Below are 15,544 nucleotides of genomic sequence, written 5' to 3' on the forward strand. Positions count from 1 at the left end.
CCAAATTATCGCATTTCAGACATGTTTAAATTTTTTCATTTTTATCGATAATCCTGTTGGTATTTCAATATACTTTTTAAGTGTGTCTATAATAAATTCATTAAAATCAGTTATTGTCGAAACGTATCATAGAGTTGCACGTCTGTACAACCGCACGTCCAACGCCTCTAGCGGGAAATCGGCGAGCAAGGAGTAGTTGAGTCCCGTATAGCGTGGAAGTAGGACGGCATTTTCTGTATCCGTAGAAAAGTGAGGTTAAGGTGTCGCGAACACGTGTTAAATAAAGATATGTTTCGTTAGTACAAAGTATTACACTGATCCACCCCAAATCCAAATACAAACAGTTATTAATCATATTTTCGGAATATCATGCATAGAGATTTGCGTATACGTTGTGTATATGAAATTCTGGAAACTAGGTTAATAAACATTTTGTAAATGATTTTTTTATAGAAGCAATTAAGAAATATATACAGCTGCATTGTAATATTTGGAATACATTTGTAGTTGCTTTGGCTCGAGGAATATGGTGATTGTAGTAGTTTTGTTTTGTATGTTTTATTATCATGCAAAGACTTTGTATTATATTCTTAACGATTTTTTTGCTTGATTTATTCTTTTTTTCACGATTCGGAGTACACTCAATGTTCTTTTACTTAATAAAATGTGTAAATATATAACTTCGTGTATTTTATTGTGGTGTATACGTTTGTACACGTATGCCGATGTTGGTAAACATTTAATGTACTCTGGGATGTATAAGACCTTCTTTCACGCCTTCACGTGGCCCATCCGGTTAATTTTATTACTTTGACCACTGCATGTACTACATCACTGCATTGGGAAGTAATAGAAGAACTAAGATGAAAGAGTGGCATGCTATTACAATTGCATTATACGTATAATGGTATATCTGGTTTTAATAGTAACGTGGCTTGATTTTTAAAGCCCAATAACTAGTAGAATTTATTACATATGTAAAAGTATGTTTTTATGTCTAATTGTAATGTATTCTTTCTAGGAGATCATCTGCGCATATACATATATAATGTACATGTACGTATATGTAGGGAGCATCAAGAAGCACAAATTCACCCACATGCGGAGGAATTCGTATTAAAAACATTATTATGTATTTTTGCTAGTATTTAAATATATCATTATTAATGTTACTTTTTTGGTAAATATTCCGCGTAATTATGTATATTTATTTACACTTTATTCCTACACACTTCCTTAACTTCCTTTTCATTCTATAATATTTATGGCGTGTTTGGACTCATTTTTACCAGAAAAATATTTACAATTTATTGTTCATATTTTCATAACATGACAATAAATTATTACAAAAATTAGATTTTTATTAGCAAGCAATGCTTATGAGCTTGCATTGTTGTGTCCGGCAGCTGCTTGCCTGACTGACAATGAGCCACTGAAATTCTCAAGACCACGATCGGAAGACGAAAGGCAACATTGTAACACATTGCCTATTAATAATGAACAACCAGAACTCAACTGTCTTATTATTAAAAATATCGTAATGAAAATATTATGAGCCGATTGGAGATGTTTTTCTGATAAAAACGAATCTAAATTCGCTATAAATCGGAGAATAACGAAGACTAAATTGATATTGAAAACTCTTATGGAAAACGGTTTCCGGTCTCCGCCGACTCGTAACGTCGTCTGAGCTGCCTGCTCGACTATTCGACGCGTTCCACCGATTAGCGCAATCGATTCCCGGTTCGGCGAAGCGCACATTTTGCTACAACTTTTAAACTAAAAGAAAATATCAATGCGAAATTAGGACTAATTCTTTTTAAAAATCGGGTTTAATGGTGTATACAGAAATAAGTTCTATATTTTTTAAGTAATTTTTTTTTGTCCATTTTTAAGATATAGCCAGATAAGATGATGAAAAGTGCTCCCAAACCAAATTTATTTTTAGTCGCACCATGCTCAACAAAAAATTATAAAAAAAATTCATCAATATTCTACCTAATATCATACACGACTAAGATTTTTTTCATAATTTTTGGTTGCAAAATCGATTTTTAAACAAATCCGAAAGCATAAAATTGACGATTTTATATCGAAGTTTTCAGTTGACCACGTTTATGTTATTATGTTATTTGTGTCTCATCGTGATTATTAATATGAATTTTTTTCGAAAAAACGATTTTGCAAACCAAAAATTATGAAAAAAATCTCAGTCGTGTATGATATTAGATAGAATATTCATGAATTTTTTCGTAATTTTTTGTTGAGCCTGGTGCGACTAAAAATTAATTTGGTTTGGAGGCACTTTTGACCATCTTATCCGGCTTTATCTTAAAAATCAACAATAAAAATTATTTCAGAAATATAGAACATATTTCAGTATACGACATCAAACCCGATTTAAACAAAATTTCTAGTCCAAATATCGCATTGGTATCTTTTTTAGTTTTAAATTTGTAGCAAAATGTGCGTCTCGCCGAACCGGGAATCGATTGCGGTTCAGGCGCTCGATATTTTGGTAATGTGACGACGATACGTCTGAGTGGGGCCAAGCCGGCGAAAGGGTTTGCCCCCACCCCCGCCGCGTGGGACGGCGCGCCGCGCCGCGGCGACCCATGATTCTGGCATCACGACTGGACGAGTCTGATCGAGCTCGATGAATGCAGTTGTGTTCGTACGTGTCGTACTACATATTGCGTTCGTCGTTTATTTTCTCACTACAAACGTGAAAGAAAATAACGCAACTACATTCTGAGTCACATAGATTGACATCTCGCAAAAAACGATCAACTACATAATTATTGATTAATTAATTCTTAACTCTTTCGAATTTCACAATTAATATTAATTGATATTTTACATGATTCTTTAAAGCTAAAATTTATGTTGTTTAAATGAAATATACATGAAAATATATAGTAAATTTCAATTTAATTTCTTTTTCAAATTCAGTTACAAAATACAGGGTGGCCCACATAACTCTGAACAGCTCAATATCTCGAAAACTATGCCATCGATTTTAAAGTTCTTAGTCTTAAATTGCATGGAACTGAAGGGCCTTTCTGACTACATAAACGTGAAGTGGCCTCCCTTCCCTTTTAACGGGGGAGGGGTGGTACCTCTATAAAATGTTACATATTTAGATTCTACCGGAAAAAACAAGTCAATTTTGTCTGAAACATTTTTTTGTCAGATACTTCCATGATGAGATATAACAGTTTGAAGTTTCGAGTTGTAGGTACTTGAAGCGCTCGGAAATAGCGTTATGGAATTATGCGCGCTTGAGTCCTTTGCTTATTCGTGAAGAAATAAAATGTACTTTAAATTAAATGTTGAAAATGTCCTCCACGGGCTTGTAAACATTTATTTACTCGAAACATCAAAGTTGTTCTAACACTTTTTAACATTTCGGGAGTCACTGAAGCGCAAGCGTCATGTATTCTTTGTTTCATATCCTCTTTTGTCGTCGGCGGTTCAAACATAACTTTGTCCTTTACATATCCCCATAAGAAAAAATCTAATGGTGTTAGATCGGGGGATCGAGGAGGCCATTGACGAGGTCCCCCACGATCTATCCATTTGTTCCCAAATTTTTCGTTCAAAAATTGCCTGGTGATGATTGCAAAATGTGGAGGAGCGCCGTCTTGTTGGAACCACATTTCTCTTCTAACGTGCAGTGGCACATCTTCCAAAAGCGCAGGCAAACGATTTTTTAAGAAATCACAATAACTTGCAGATGTTACAGTTTCTTGAAAAAAAATAAGGTCCAATCACAAAATCTCCTATTAGGCCACACCAAACATTTAAAGACCATCGATGTTGAAAGGGAACACATCGCATCCAATTTGGGTTTTCCACGGCCCAATAATGCAGATTATGTCTATTTACATGCCCTGAATTCATAAAAGTGGCCTCATCGGAAAAAAGTATTATGCACAAAAAGTCATTTTCCACAACACCCTGCAGCCACTCACAAAATCTTACGCGGTGATCGTAATCTGCTATCGAAAGCTCTTGTGATAAAACCATGTGATATGGATGATACTTTTGCCGTTTCAAAATTCGTTGAATTGATGAACGACTAATATGTGATGTTTGTGCAAGTGTACGTTGACTAATATGAGGATTTAATGTAATTGCAGCAAGAATACTGGCACTATTATTTTCATTAGTGACAGCTTTAGGTTTATTGCGAGTTTTTTTACACAATTCACCGTGCTCGCGAAGCCGCTTTTCTAAATTATGAAATGTTGCATGACATTTTTTGATCCCATAACGTTCAAAAAACACCTAACGTTAATAACATATTCACTTCTGTGTCAAAAGTAGCCATAATCACAATGTTACTGCTTGAATAACAACTCTAAACTGAAAACATTTTCATAGATATGTGAGTCAAACTCAAGAATTGTAAATATTGTTGTTTGTGTTTCTTCATGAATAAGCAAAGGACTCAAGCGCGTATAATTCCATAACGCTATTTCCGAGCGCTTCAAGTACCTGCAACTCGAAACTTCAAACTGTTAGATCTCATCATGGATGTATCTGACAAAAAAATGTTTCAGACAAAATTGACTTGTTTTTTCCGGTAGAATCTAAATATGTAACATTTTATAGGGGGTTCCATTTAAAATTACAAAGGCACCTCCCCTCCCCCATTAAAGGGGAAGGGAGGCCACTTCACGTTTATGTAGTCAGAAAGGCCCTTCAGTTCCATGCAATTTAAAACTAAGAACTTTAAAATCGATGGCATAGTTTTCGAGATATTGAGCTGTTCAGAGTTATGTGGGCCACCCTGTATATTCAAAATGGATGCGCATCAATAGTGTTAAAAAATTATAGAAATACGAATAATAATTATACGTATGGAGAAATGTATAAATAAAATGTATAAAATAAATGTATGAAAATTGTATTTCTATAATTTGAAAATGTGGTATCTATATTTATTTAATGTTATATTTGTAATAATTAATATTATATTTTTTATGACATCAAATAAAAAAATATAATTTGAACATATAGTCATCACGTACATAACTCGTCAATCATTTGTATTTGACCAGATTTGATCATTCTTGTGGATCTAGTTCCAGCAGTTATCGTTCGTCAGCGTAGAGGGCGTAAGAAAACCAGTTGTTTACATATGAGACACGAAGCCCCATATGGTGATTGGTCTAGTCCTATACCTCGTCTGTGCTGGGACCCACTTTGAGACTCGCAGTTTAACACGGGGGCTGGCAATCTTTGTTTATATATATCTCGTCGGTGCCCCAACGTCGAGATACTCTCGTCAGTTGTGGAACTAAGAACGTGGAACTATCACTGATCCACCGACGAGATGTATATAAAGACTGCCAGCACCGACGAGATATATATAAAGACTGCCAGCCCCCGTGTTAAACTGCGAGTCTCAAAGTGGGTCCCAGGTGGGTACTGGGAGCGGTCGGTGACGGCTCCAATGTCGAGATACTCTCGTCGGTTGTGGAACTAAGAAAGTGGAACTATCACTGATCTCAAATACCAACATCGCTAAACATGCCGCGCTCGCTACCTAAATAGAACATTTGCTCGTGAATTACGGAAGAAACGTCAGTGACATAGGCAATAAATAAACGGATAATGCGTAGAATGAAAATAATTATTTTTTATTGTATAATTTCATTACACTCTGATTGCCTTCTTATTTTTCATATTGTGCACCATTGTAATCATTATTTTATAATCGATAGTTTATAGGTGAAATTAATTAATTTGGAAATTATTGCGATATTTATAAAATAATGATTATTCAACAAAATATATTCTGTAATAGTTATAGAATAAACAAAAAGAATAAATACAATATTCAAGCAATGACAAAATTCAATCGTTCTTATTGTGATCCGTAGTAACAAACAGAAAATTATTTTTTTTTACTTATTTAACCGATATGTAATACCACTTCTAATGTTGGACTGCAATTATTCAAGTAAAGGTAGTAACGAAATAAAAGTGTTATGTAATGAAACTAACTTTCGACGGATCTTATCCATATAAAGCTATTTGGTGGCAGTATTATTGCTATTTGTACAAACACACAGATACACAGATTCTTATATCTTGCAATGCACGTTGTTTTTTTCTCCGTCAACCGATTTCGATGAAATTTTCAGCTTGTGTATCCCTAACATAGAGGTAGAGATAAAAGTTTTGAAAAGTGTCTGTCATTTTAAGTTTTAATTATAATTGTATTGATTGCTATTTTTTATACCTTATAGAATTGTTTCTTTACATTTAATATTCTTTATATTTTATAAGCAATAAACTTTATGTATAATCATTAATTGTATTGTTAAATTTAACTTTCTGTGAGTAATTGTCAATACATATACATTAGTAACCACATCTATTTGTCCGCGGCGAAAACCAAGCTGTCGAACTCGAGACGGGAAGGACTCGCCGCGTCTCTTTCTTCTCATATGCTGTCCTTCTTTGCGTCCGAAACTTCCGTCGTTCATTACACAAGTAAATATCATCGGAATTTTGTCATATTTGGTACCGTTTTCCTTAGAAAAATGCCACGAGTATGTTGGTGAAAGTCCGATAGAAAAATAATTAATAATGAAAAAGTTTATTTTTTTATTTAAAAAGGCCTGAGCTCACGCCAGTCTTTCATCTTTTCCAAACGCTTCGACTCTCCGCGGCTCTTTCTTTCCCATACGCTGTCCTTTTTCGCGTCCGAAACATCAATCGTTCATTACACAAGTAATTATCATCGGAATTATATCATATTTGGTTTCATTTTAATCAGAAAAATGTCACGAATATGTTGGTAAAAGTTAAAAAAAAGAATAACGAAAAATAAAGAAGCTTTGTGATTGGATTAGTAGTGGTCTTCTCTAGTCTCACACCGATATAGCCGACAATGTGTGGCCCACACCCCGGGGAGGACGATTCTCTAGTTTCGCTGTCCGCTTCTCCGTGCAACATTATATCGTAGACGGATATTCTCTCCTTTTGAATGCCAGTCATTTTGGTGTGCCCCGAGTTGGGCATTATTAGATAAAAATTATTTAAATAACGATTCGAATAAAAGATACTTCATCTTTATTCGTTATTCGAAGGTTCGAATAAAAAAGGTATCTTTATTCGACGAGTATCGAATAAATAATTTTATTCGACGAGAATTTATCCGACGAACAAAGATACTTTTTTTTATTCGAAGCGGATTTATTCAAACTACGAGAAATTTTTTCATCTTTCATCTGTATCAAAGATCCAGCGACGACAGACGACATACAATGTAAGCGGATGGAGAATCGCGCACGTATGAAAGTTTAAACTTTTAGATTTTTCAATATATCCTCATAAAATTGTGACGAGTGAATGGAGGGGATTTTTCTGATGAAAATGAGGTGAAATTCGAGTATAATCGTACAAGTTTCGCTGATACGTAATGTTACGATAAAAATTACAATCTCATTAAAGACAGTCCAAATGATGTCGTGTTTGGACTCATTTTGATCGGGGTAAGCTGTACAACTCATTCGTATTAACAAAATTGTTCCGATTAAAAACATAAAAGCATAAATTGACAATAATGCACGATTCTCCATCTGCTTACATTGTAGGCTGTTGGTCGGTCGCTGGTCTTTGAAGTCCCGAGCTCGTAGAGTAGGGAGGTATCGGTGTGAAACAACTACCAATCCAATTGCAAAACTTCATTGTTTTTCATGATTTTTTTATGGCACTTGCGCCAACTAATTCGTGGCATTCTTCTGATTAAAATGACACTAAACACGGTACAAATTGGACTGCATTTAGTATTTTGCCAGCTCGACAAATAAACGGCGACGACGGCCGACGAGGACCGACGAGCGCCGAACGTCGAAGACCCAGCGACTGCCAAACGGCACACAATGTAAGCGGATGGAGAATCGCGCACGAATGAAAGTTTAAACTTTTAGATTTTTCAACATATCCTCAAAAAATTGTGACGAGCGAATGGAGGGGATTTTCCTGATGAAAATGAGGTCAAATTCGAGTGTAATCGAACATGTGTTACTGATACGTAATGTTACGATAAAAATTACAAAGACAATCCAAATGATGTCGTGTTTGGACTCATTTTGATCGGGATAAGCTCTACAACTCATTCGTATTAACAATATTGTCCTGATGAAAAACATAAAAGCGTAAATTGCCAATAATGCACGATTCTCCATCCGCTTACATTGTATGCCGTTTGGGAGTCGCTGGGTCTTCGACGTTTGGCGCTCGTCGGTCTTCGTCGGGCGTCGTCGCCGTTTATTTGTCGAGCTGGCAAAATACTAAATGCAGTCCAATTTGTACTGCGTTTAGTGTCATTTTAATCAGAAGAATGCCACGAATTAGTTGGCGCAAGTCCCATAAAAAAATAATGAAAAATAAAGAAGTTTTGCAATTGGATTGGTAGTTGTTTCACACCGATATCTCGTGACTCTACGAGCTCGGAACTTCAAATACCAGCGACCGACCAACAGCCTACAATGTAAGCAGATGGAGAATCGTGCATTATTGGCAATTTATGCTTGTATGTTTTTAATCAGAACAATATTGTTAAGACGAACGAGTTGTAGAGCTTGTTCCGATCGAAATGAGTCCAAACACGACATCATTTGGACTGTCTTTAATGAGACTGTAATTTTTATCGTAACATTACGTATCAGTGAAACTTGTTCGATTACACTCGAATTTGACCTCATTTTCATCAGGAAAATCCCCTCCATTCGCTCGTCACAATTTTTTGAGGATATGTTGAAAAATCTAAAAGTTTAAACTTTCATTCGTGCGCGATTCTCCATCCGCTTACATTGTATGTCGTCTGTCGTCGCTGAGTCTTTGATGCTCGGCGCTCGGCAAAAGTTATTCGAAGATTTATTCGAAGCCTTCGAATAAAAGATACAGATAAAAGATGAAAAAATTATTCGAAGTTCGAATAAATCCGCTTCGAATAAAAAAAATTATCTTTATTCGTCGGATAAATTCTCGTCGGATAAAAGTATTTATCCGATACTCGTCGGATAAAGATACTTTTTTTATTCGAACCTTCGAATAACGAATAAAAATATTTTTATCTTTTGTTCGTTATTCGAAATTTTTATTTAGATAAATATTTTGCCCAACTCTGAACCGGACCCTTGCGATCCGCGTAGGCACACGTGCACGCCGACCAGGCGGTGTGTGAGTGTGCCGCGGCACGGCTATTCGAACAAAGCTACGACAGCGCTATCCACGCTGTCGTACGTTCGTACATTATCTCTTCCTCTGTTTTACCAATACAGTTTGTTGCTCGATACTGAACTGTGGAAAACGTTCCTAGCTCCCCTACTGGACAGAAATGTTACTATTTAGCTTCTTCTAGCATCCGTTCTTTCATAGCGTGACAATCATTATTTTTCGGAGTCAGGTTCGGTCGGTCCGCCCCCCTTAAGGGGTCGGCAGGAATTTGACCTTGACTGTCACGCCAATTCTCGAACGGTCAGTAGGGAAAACTCATTGTGGAATGGTTAAAATTTTTTTTGTGGAACTACGTCGCGTCACCGACGAGATATATCAGAGAGGATAGGAGAGTGCTCACGCCCGGGTTTTCGGCGTTCCCGATATAGTGCTGACATCTGCTCAGCCTTAGCATGGCACAGAACTGTGTCGTCTTTCCTAGAACAGGACCGTGTCGTCTTTTAGCATGACACAGAACCGTGTCGCCTTTTAGCATGACACAGAACCGTGTCGTCTTTCCTGGAACAGAACCGTGTCGTCTTTTAGCATAAAACCGAACGCACATTATTTTTTTAACCAGGATTAGAACGTACAGCTTAATTGTTTTATATGAAATATCTAACTAACATGTAAATCTTGTGTACAAAATCTCTAATTAATATAAATTAAGAATAATATTAATTGTAATGATACGTATTTTATTTTTTTCCAATTTTGTAGTTGCAAACTCTACTTGTAAAAAATGGAAAACCCGGAAAAATTCGAACAAATACAGATCTCATATCGAAGTTTAAAAGCGACCAACCTGAATATTAATCTAATAATGAGCTATTGTCATCAACACTATCTTAAATTTTTTCATATATTTAGCTACTGTTATTATTAATTAAAAAAAAATTTCTGTCATGAATAAATATTTTTTCCACCTCAGCACCATAAGATTTTTACTAGATGACTTTAAAAACACATTAGAACTATTTTTAAATAATTTTACTCGAAAACATTCTAGTTTGCTCTTTATTTCACCGTTCTACTAATTTTTTATGGGCTGCATTGCACTCTTTTACAACTCAATACCATGGTACCATCCATATTCAAGGAAGAACAATTTTTTGCGACGATCATTGAAAAAACAAAAGTGTGTCCTTTATTTCAGTCCTTTAGTGCGTTGGTGACGTAGCGCCCAGCACACCTACCAGTGTTCTGTGTAACATCTGGAGTTTTATGGTACGCTAACTCGCAAGCCAGACCATACAAGCGAATGCATCCACAACTTCCAGAGACCTGCCTCCAAAACTAATTAAAGGAAGGCTAGACATGCAGTGTGTACTAAACTCCTCAAAAGAGGCGGATTCCAGTCGCTCGTGTTATAAACCTCATTCGATACTTCATCGAAAGGGTGATCTTACATATTTCTGTAACAGTTCCAAGTGCATGCACTTTGTTCATGATACACTCTTTGTAATTATTAAATTCAATTAAATATTAAGTAAATCTTTCACGGTGCTAACGGCCCTCGCAGAGATGGGCATTATTTGGGATAAAAAATTATTTAAATAAAAATTCGAATAAAAGATACTTTATCTTTATTTGTTATTTGAAGGTTCGAATAAAAAAAAGCATCTTTATTGGACGAATGTCGAATAAATAATTTTATTAGATGAGAATTTATCCGACGAATAAAAATACTTTTTTATATTCGAAGCTTCAAATTAAATTTCCATTTTTTATCTGTACTGTTATTCGGTGGCTACGACTAATTCGTCCGAATTTCGAATAATTTTCGTCAGCTTGAATAAGCGGCTTCGAGCCCCGTCGGCCCAGGCCCAGAAGCTCGTGCCACCACGGTCGCCCAGCGGTGCAATAAACGGCAGCCGCGCGATCCGAGGCGAGAGCAGGTATATCGGTGTGAAACTACTACTAATCAAATTACAAAACTTCTTTATTTTTCATTATTTTTTTATAGCACTTCCATCAACCTATTTGTGGAGTTTTTCTGATTAAAATGACACTAAACACGATATAATTTGATCTGTATTGCTATTCAAACGCTTCGAATAATTTTCTTCGAATAATCTTTGCCAGCTATAAGCTGTTAAAATTTTTGTACAATTTGATTGTGTGGAGTTATACGTGTAGACAAAAGTATTTACTTTGATTGTAATTTCACTTACTTTAAAAATTAGCTTATCTTATTTAAATTGAAATGTAGGGAATTTAATATTATATTTTTCTAGAATTGTCCAGACATCATGATTGCCCATGCTCAGACATCATGTCTAGATCTGTTTTACGATCGAGTGAGACACTGTCATTTTTTAGTTATTTATTGGTATGCTTGGCCCTAAGAATTCGTTACGGTCTTGGGTACGGGTCTAGAAGCGGGAAGACAGACCAGCCGTACTCCACTCAATGACAATTCACACATTGCAGGCAGACACTCAGGAGAAAGGCGATACAAGTTTCGGGGAAAGATCCTTGAACAAGGGATCTTTGTGCAGTATCCTGCGAGGCTTACGTGAGAGAATGAATTCACGGAGTCAGTAGGCGTTGCACAATTTACGTAAGGTTAATGATAGTTCAGTAAGTTAAATAACACGATATTAAGGGGGGCGGACCGACCGAACCTGACTCCGAAAAATAATGATTGTCACGCTATGAAAGAACGGATGCTAGAAGAAGCTAAATAGTAACATTTCTGTCCAGTAGGGGAGCTAGGAACGTTTTCCACAGTTCAGTATCGAGCAACAAACTGTATTGGTAAAACAGAGGAAGAGATAATGTACGAACGTACGACAGCGTGGATAGCGCTGTCGTAGCTTTGTTCGAATAGCCGTGCCGCGGCACACTCACACACCGCCTGGTCGGCGTGCACGTGTGCCTACGCGGATCGCAAGGGTCCGGTTCAGAGTTGGGCAAAATATTTATCTAAATAAAAATTTCGAATAACGAACAAAAGATAAAAATATTTTTATTCGTTATTCGAAGGTTCGAATAAAAAAAGTATCTTTATCCGACGAGTATCGGATAAATACTTTTATCCGACGAGAATTTATCCGACGAATAAAGATAATTTTTTTTATTCGAAGCGGATTTATTCGAACTTCGAATAATTTTTTCATCTTTTATCTGTATCTTTTATTCGAAGGCTTCGAATAAATTTTCGAATAACTTTTGCCGAGCGCCGAGCATCAAAGACTCAGCGACGACAGACGACATACAATGTAAGCGGATGGAGAATCGCGCACGAATGAAAGTTTAAACTTTTAGATTTTTCAACATATCCTCAAAAAATTGTGACGAGCGAATGGAGGGGATTTTCCTGATGAAAATGAGGTCAAATTCGAGTGTAATCGAACAAGTTTCACTGATACGTAATGTTACGATAAAAATTACAGTCTCATTAAAGACAGTCCAAATGATGTCGTGTTTGGACTCATTTCGATCGGAACAAGCTCTACAACTCGTTCGTCTTAACAATATTGTTCTGATTAAAAACATACAAGCATAAATTGCCAATAATGCACGATTCTCCATCTGCTTACATTGTAGGCTGTTGGTCGGTCGCTGGTATTTGAAGTTCCGAGCTCGTAGAGTCACGAGATATCGGTGTGAAACAACTACCAATCCAATTGCAAAACTTCTTTATTTTTCATTATTTTTTTATGGGACTTGCGCCAACTAATTCGTGGCATTCTTCTGATTAAAATGACACTAAACGCAGTACAAATTGGACTGCATTTAGTATTTTGCCAGCTCGACAAATAAACGGCGACGACGCCCGACGAAGACCGACGAGCGCCAAACGTCGAAGACCCAGCGACTCCCAAACGGCATACAATGTAAGCGGATGGAGAATCGTGCATTATTGGCAATTTACGCTTTTATGTTTTTCATCAGGACAATATTGTTAATACGAATGAGTTGTAGAGCTTATCCCGATCAAAATGAGTCCAAACACGACATCATTTGGATTGTCTTTGTAATTTTTATCGTAACATTACGTATCAGTAACACATGTTCGATTACACTCGAATTTGACCTCATTTTCATCAGGAAAATCCCCTCCATTCGCTCGTCACAATTTTTTGAGGATATGTTGAAAAATCTAAAAGTTTAAACTTTCATTCGTGCGCGATTCTCCATCCGCTTACATTGTGTGCCGTTTGGCAGTCGCTGGGTCTTCGACGTTCGGCGCTCGTCGGTCCTCGTCGGCCGTCGTCGCCGTTTATTCGTCAAGCTGGCAAAATTTATCCGAAGATTTATTTGAAGCCTTCGAATAAATCTACGGATAAAAATGCTAAATACAGTCCAATTTGTACCGAGTTTAGTGTCATTTTAATCAGAAGAATGCCACGAATTAGTTGGCGCAAGTGCCATAAAAAAATCATGAAAAACAATGAAGTTTTGAAATTGGATTGGTAGTTGTTTCACACCGATATCTCGCGCTCAGCGAGCTCGGAACTTCAAAGACCAGCAACCGACCAACAACCTACAATGTAAGCAGATGGAGAATCCTGCATTATTGGCAATTTATGCTTGTATGTTTTTAATCAGAACAATATTGTTAAGACGAACGAGTTGTAGAGCTTGTTCCGATCGAAATGAGTCCAAACACGACATCATTTGGACTGTCTTTGTAATTTTTATCGTAACATTACGTATCAGTAAAACATGTTCGATTACACTCGAATTTGACCTCATTTTCATCAGGAAAATCCCCTCCAATCGCTCGTCAAAATTTTATGAGGATATATTGAAAAATCTAAAAATTTAAACTTTCATTCGTGCGCGATTCTCCATCCGCTTACATTGTATGCCGTTTGGCAGTCGCCGGGTCTTTGAAGCTTGGCGCTCGCAAAAGATATTCGAAGATTTATTCGAAGCCTTCGAATAAAAGATACAGATCAAAGATGAAAAAATTATTCGAAGTTCGAATAAATCCGCTTCGAATAAAAAAAAGTAGCTTTATTCGTCGGATAAAAGTATTTATCCGATACTCGTCGGATAAAGATACTTTTTTTATTCGAACCCTCGAATAACGAATAAAGGTAAAGTATCTTTTATTCGAATCGTTATTTAAATAATTTTTTATCTAAATAATGCCCAACTCTGGTTGTGGTCTCTCTCTCTCTCTCTCTCTCTCTCTCTCTCTCTCTCTCTCTCTCTCTCTCCCCTAAAACTACCCTCTCCTTCGTCTCTGCATTATTGGGAAATTTTTCGAGGCATACCGGACCCTTGCGATCCGCGTAGGCACACGTACACGCCGACCAGGCGGTGTGTGAGTGTGCCGCGGCACGGCTATTCGAATGAAGCTACGACAGCGCCATCCACGCTGTCGCGCCGCGCGTGCTCCTATAGGCCTCTGTTTTACCGATACAGTAACTGCTGACGATGAGAGAGATCGGGAACAGAGTACAGCGCTCGTAGCGAAAAATGCCGGAACTATATTTTGCTGAAATATCCAATTTTCCTCAATGATGCAATGTTTGTGGGTTCCCGCAATTAAGCATTCAACGTGATTGGCGTTGCATTGAGATCCTATATGTTCCCGCTAGGCGGGAAAGGTACTACGAACTCCATACGAGCTCTAAATATCTCGATATTTACGATAATGTCACTCGACAACACACGAAATCAGCATGCTGTTGATATTGCAAATTACGGCAAAAAACGCAAAAGTAGGACTTCTGAGGACCTTTGCCGCCTAGATTGAACCTTTATCTAACGCTTTTGACCACAAAACAGTATTATCTTTGCATTATTAAGAAATGAGAGCGGGCCTCCCGTACCCTTGCAAAGCTCGTGTACGCGTACGGAGTTAGGGAGGGGATGCACGGCGGGGCCACCGCCTTAAAGGCGCCTTGCAACCGACGTACGACGGCCCTTACGAGGTAGTCGAGCGGCACCCGAAACATTTTAACGTTCGTGTTAAGGATCGAGTGGTTCCGGTGTCGTTAGACCGTCTCAAACCCGCGTACCTGCTACACGACGACGAGCAAGATGCGACCGACAATCCCCCGTCTCGGGAAGTCGACAACAATACCTGGGTACCCCGTGCGGACAGGCACGGTGGGCGCACGAAAAAATCGGGCAGACGTGTTCATTTCCCCGACCGCTATGTTGCGAGCAGATAACGCGAACCTGCGACCGCCAATGCGATCTCTAGTCACTAGTTATAAGTAGTTTTTATGCTAGTTATAGGCGATGTAGTTATTATTATTTAAGTTTAAGGTATTAAACCAGGTACGAGCGTACCCTTAGTTTCACCAAGGGGGGTGATGTGGCGGCCCGTGCACGAGCA

The 15,544-nt window shown here is 37.5% G+C and overlaps 1 long non-coding RNA gene across 1 annotated transcript in view; it reads left to right on the plus strand.

Annotated features, from left to right (window-relative positions):
• The first annotated feature begins 407 nt into the window (after positions 1-407).
• The window catches only part of LOC143363264 (uncharacterized), a 423,040-nt gene continuing 407,903 nt past the window's right edge, over positions 408-15,544 (plus strand). The window contains exons 1-2 of the long non-coding RNA XR_013083781.1: positions 408-686; positions 764-1,050. This is a non-coding gene — a long non-coding RNA (uncharacterized LOC143363264). The remainder of the gene's footprint in view (positions 687-763; positions 1,051-15,544) is intronic.

This window comes from Halictus rubicundus, unplaced genomic scaffold, assembly GCF_050948215.1.
Source record: "Halictus rubicundus isolate RS-2024b unplaced genomic scaffold, iyHalRubi1_principal scaffold0029, whole genome shotgun sequence".
NCBI classification, from domain to species: domain Eukaryota; kingdom Metazoa; phylum Arthropoda; class Insecta; order Hymenoptera; family Halictidae; genus Halictus; species Halictus rubicundus.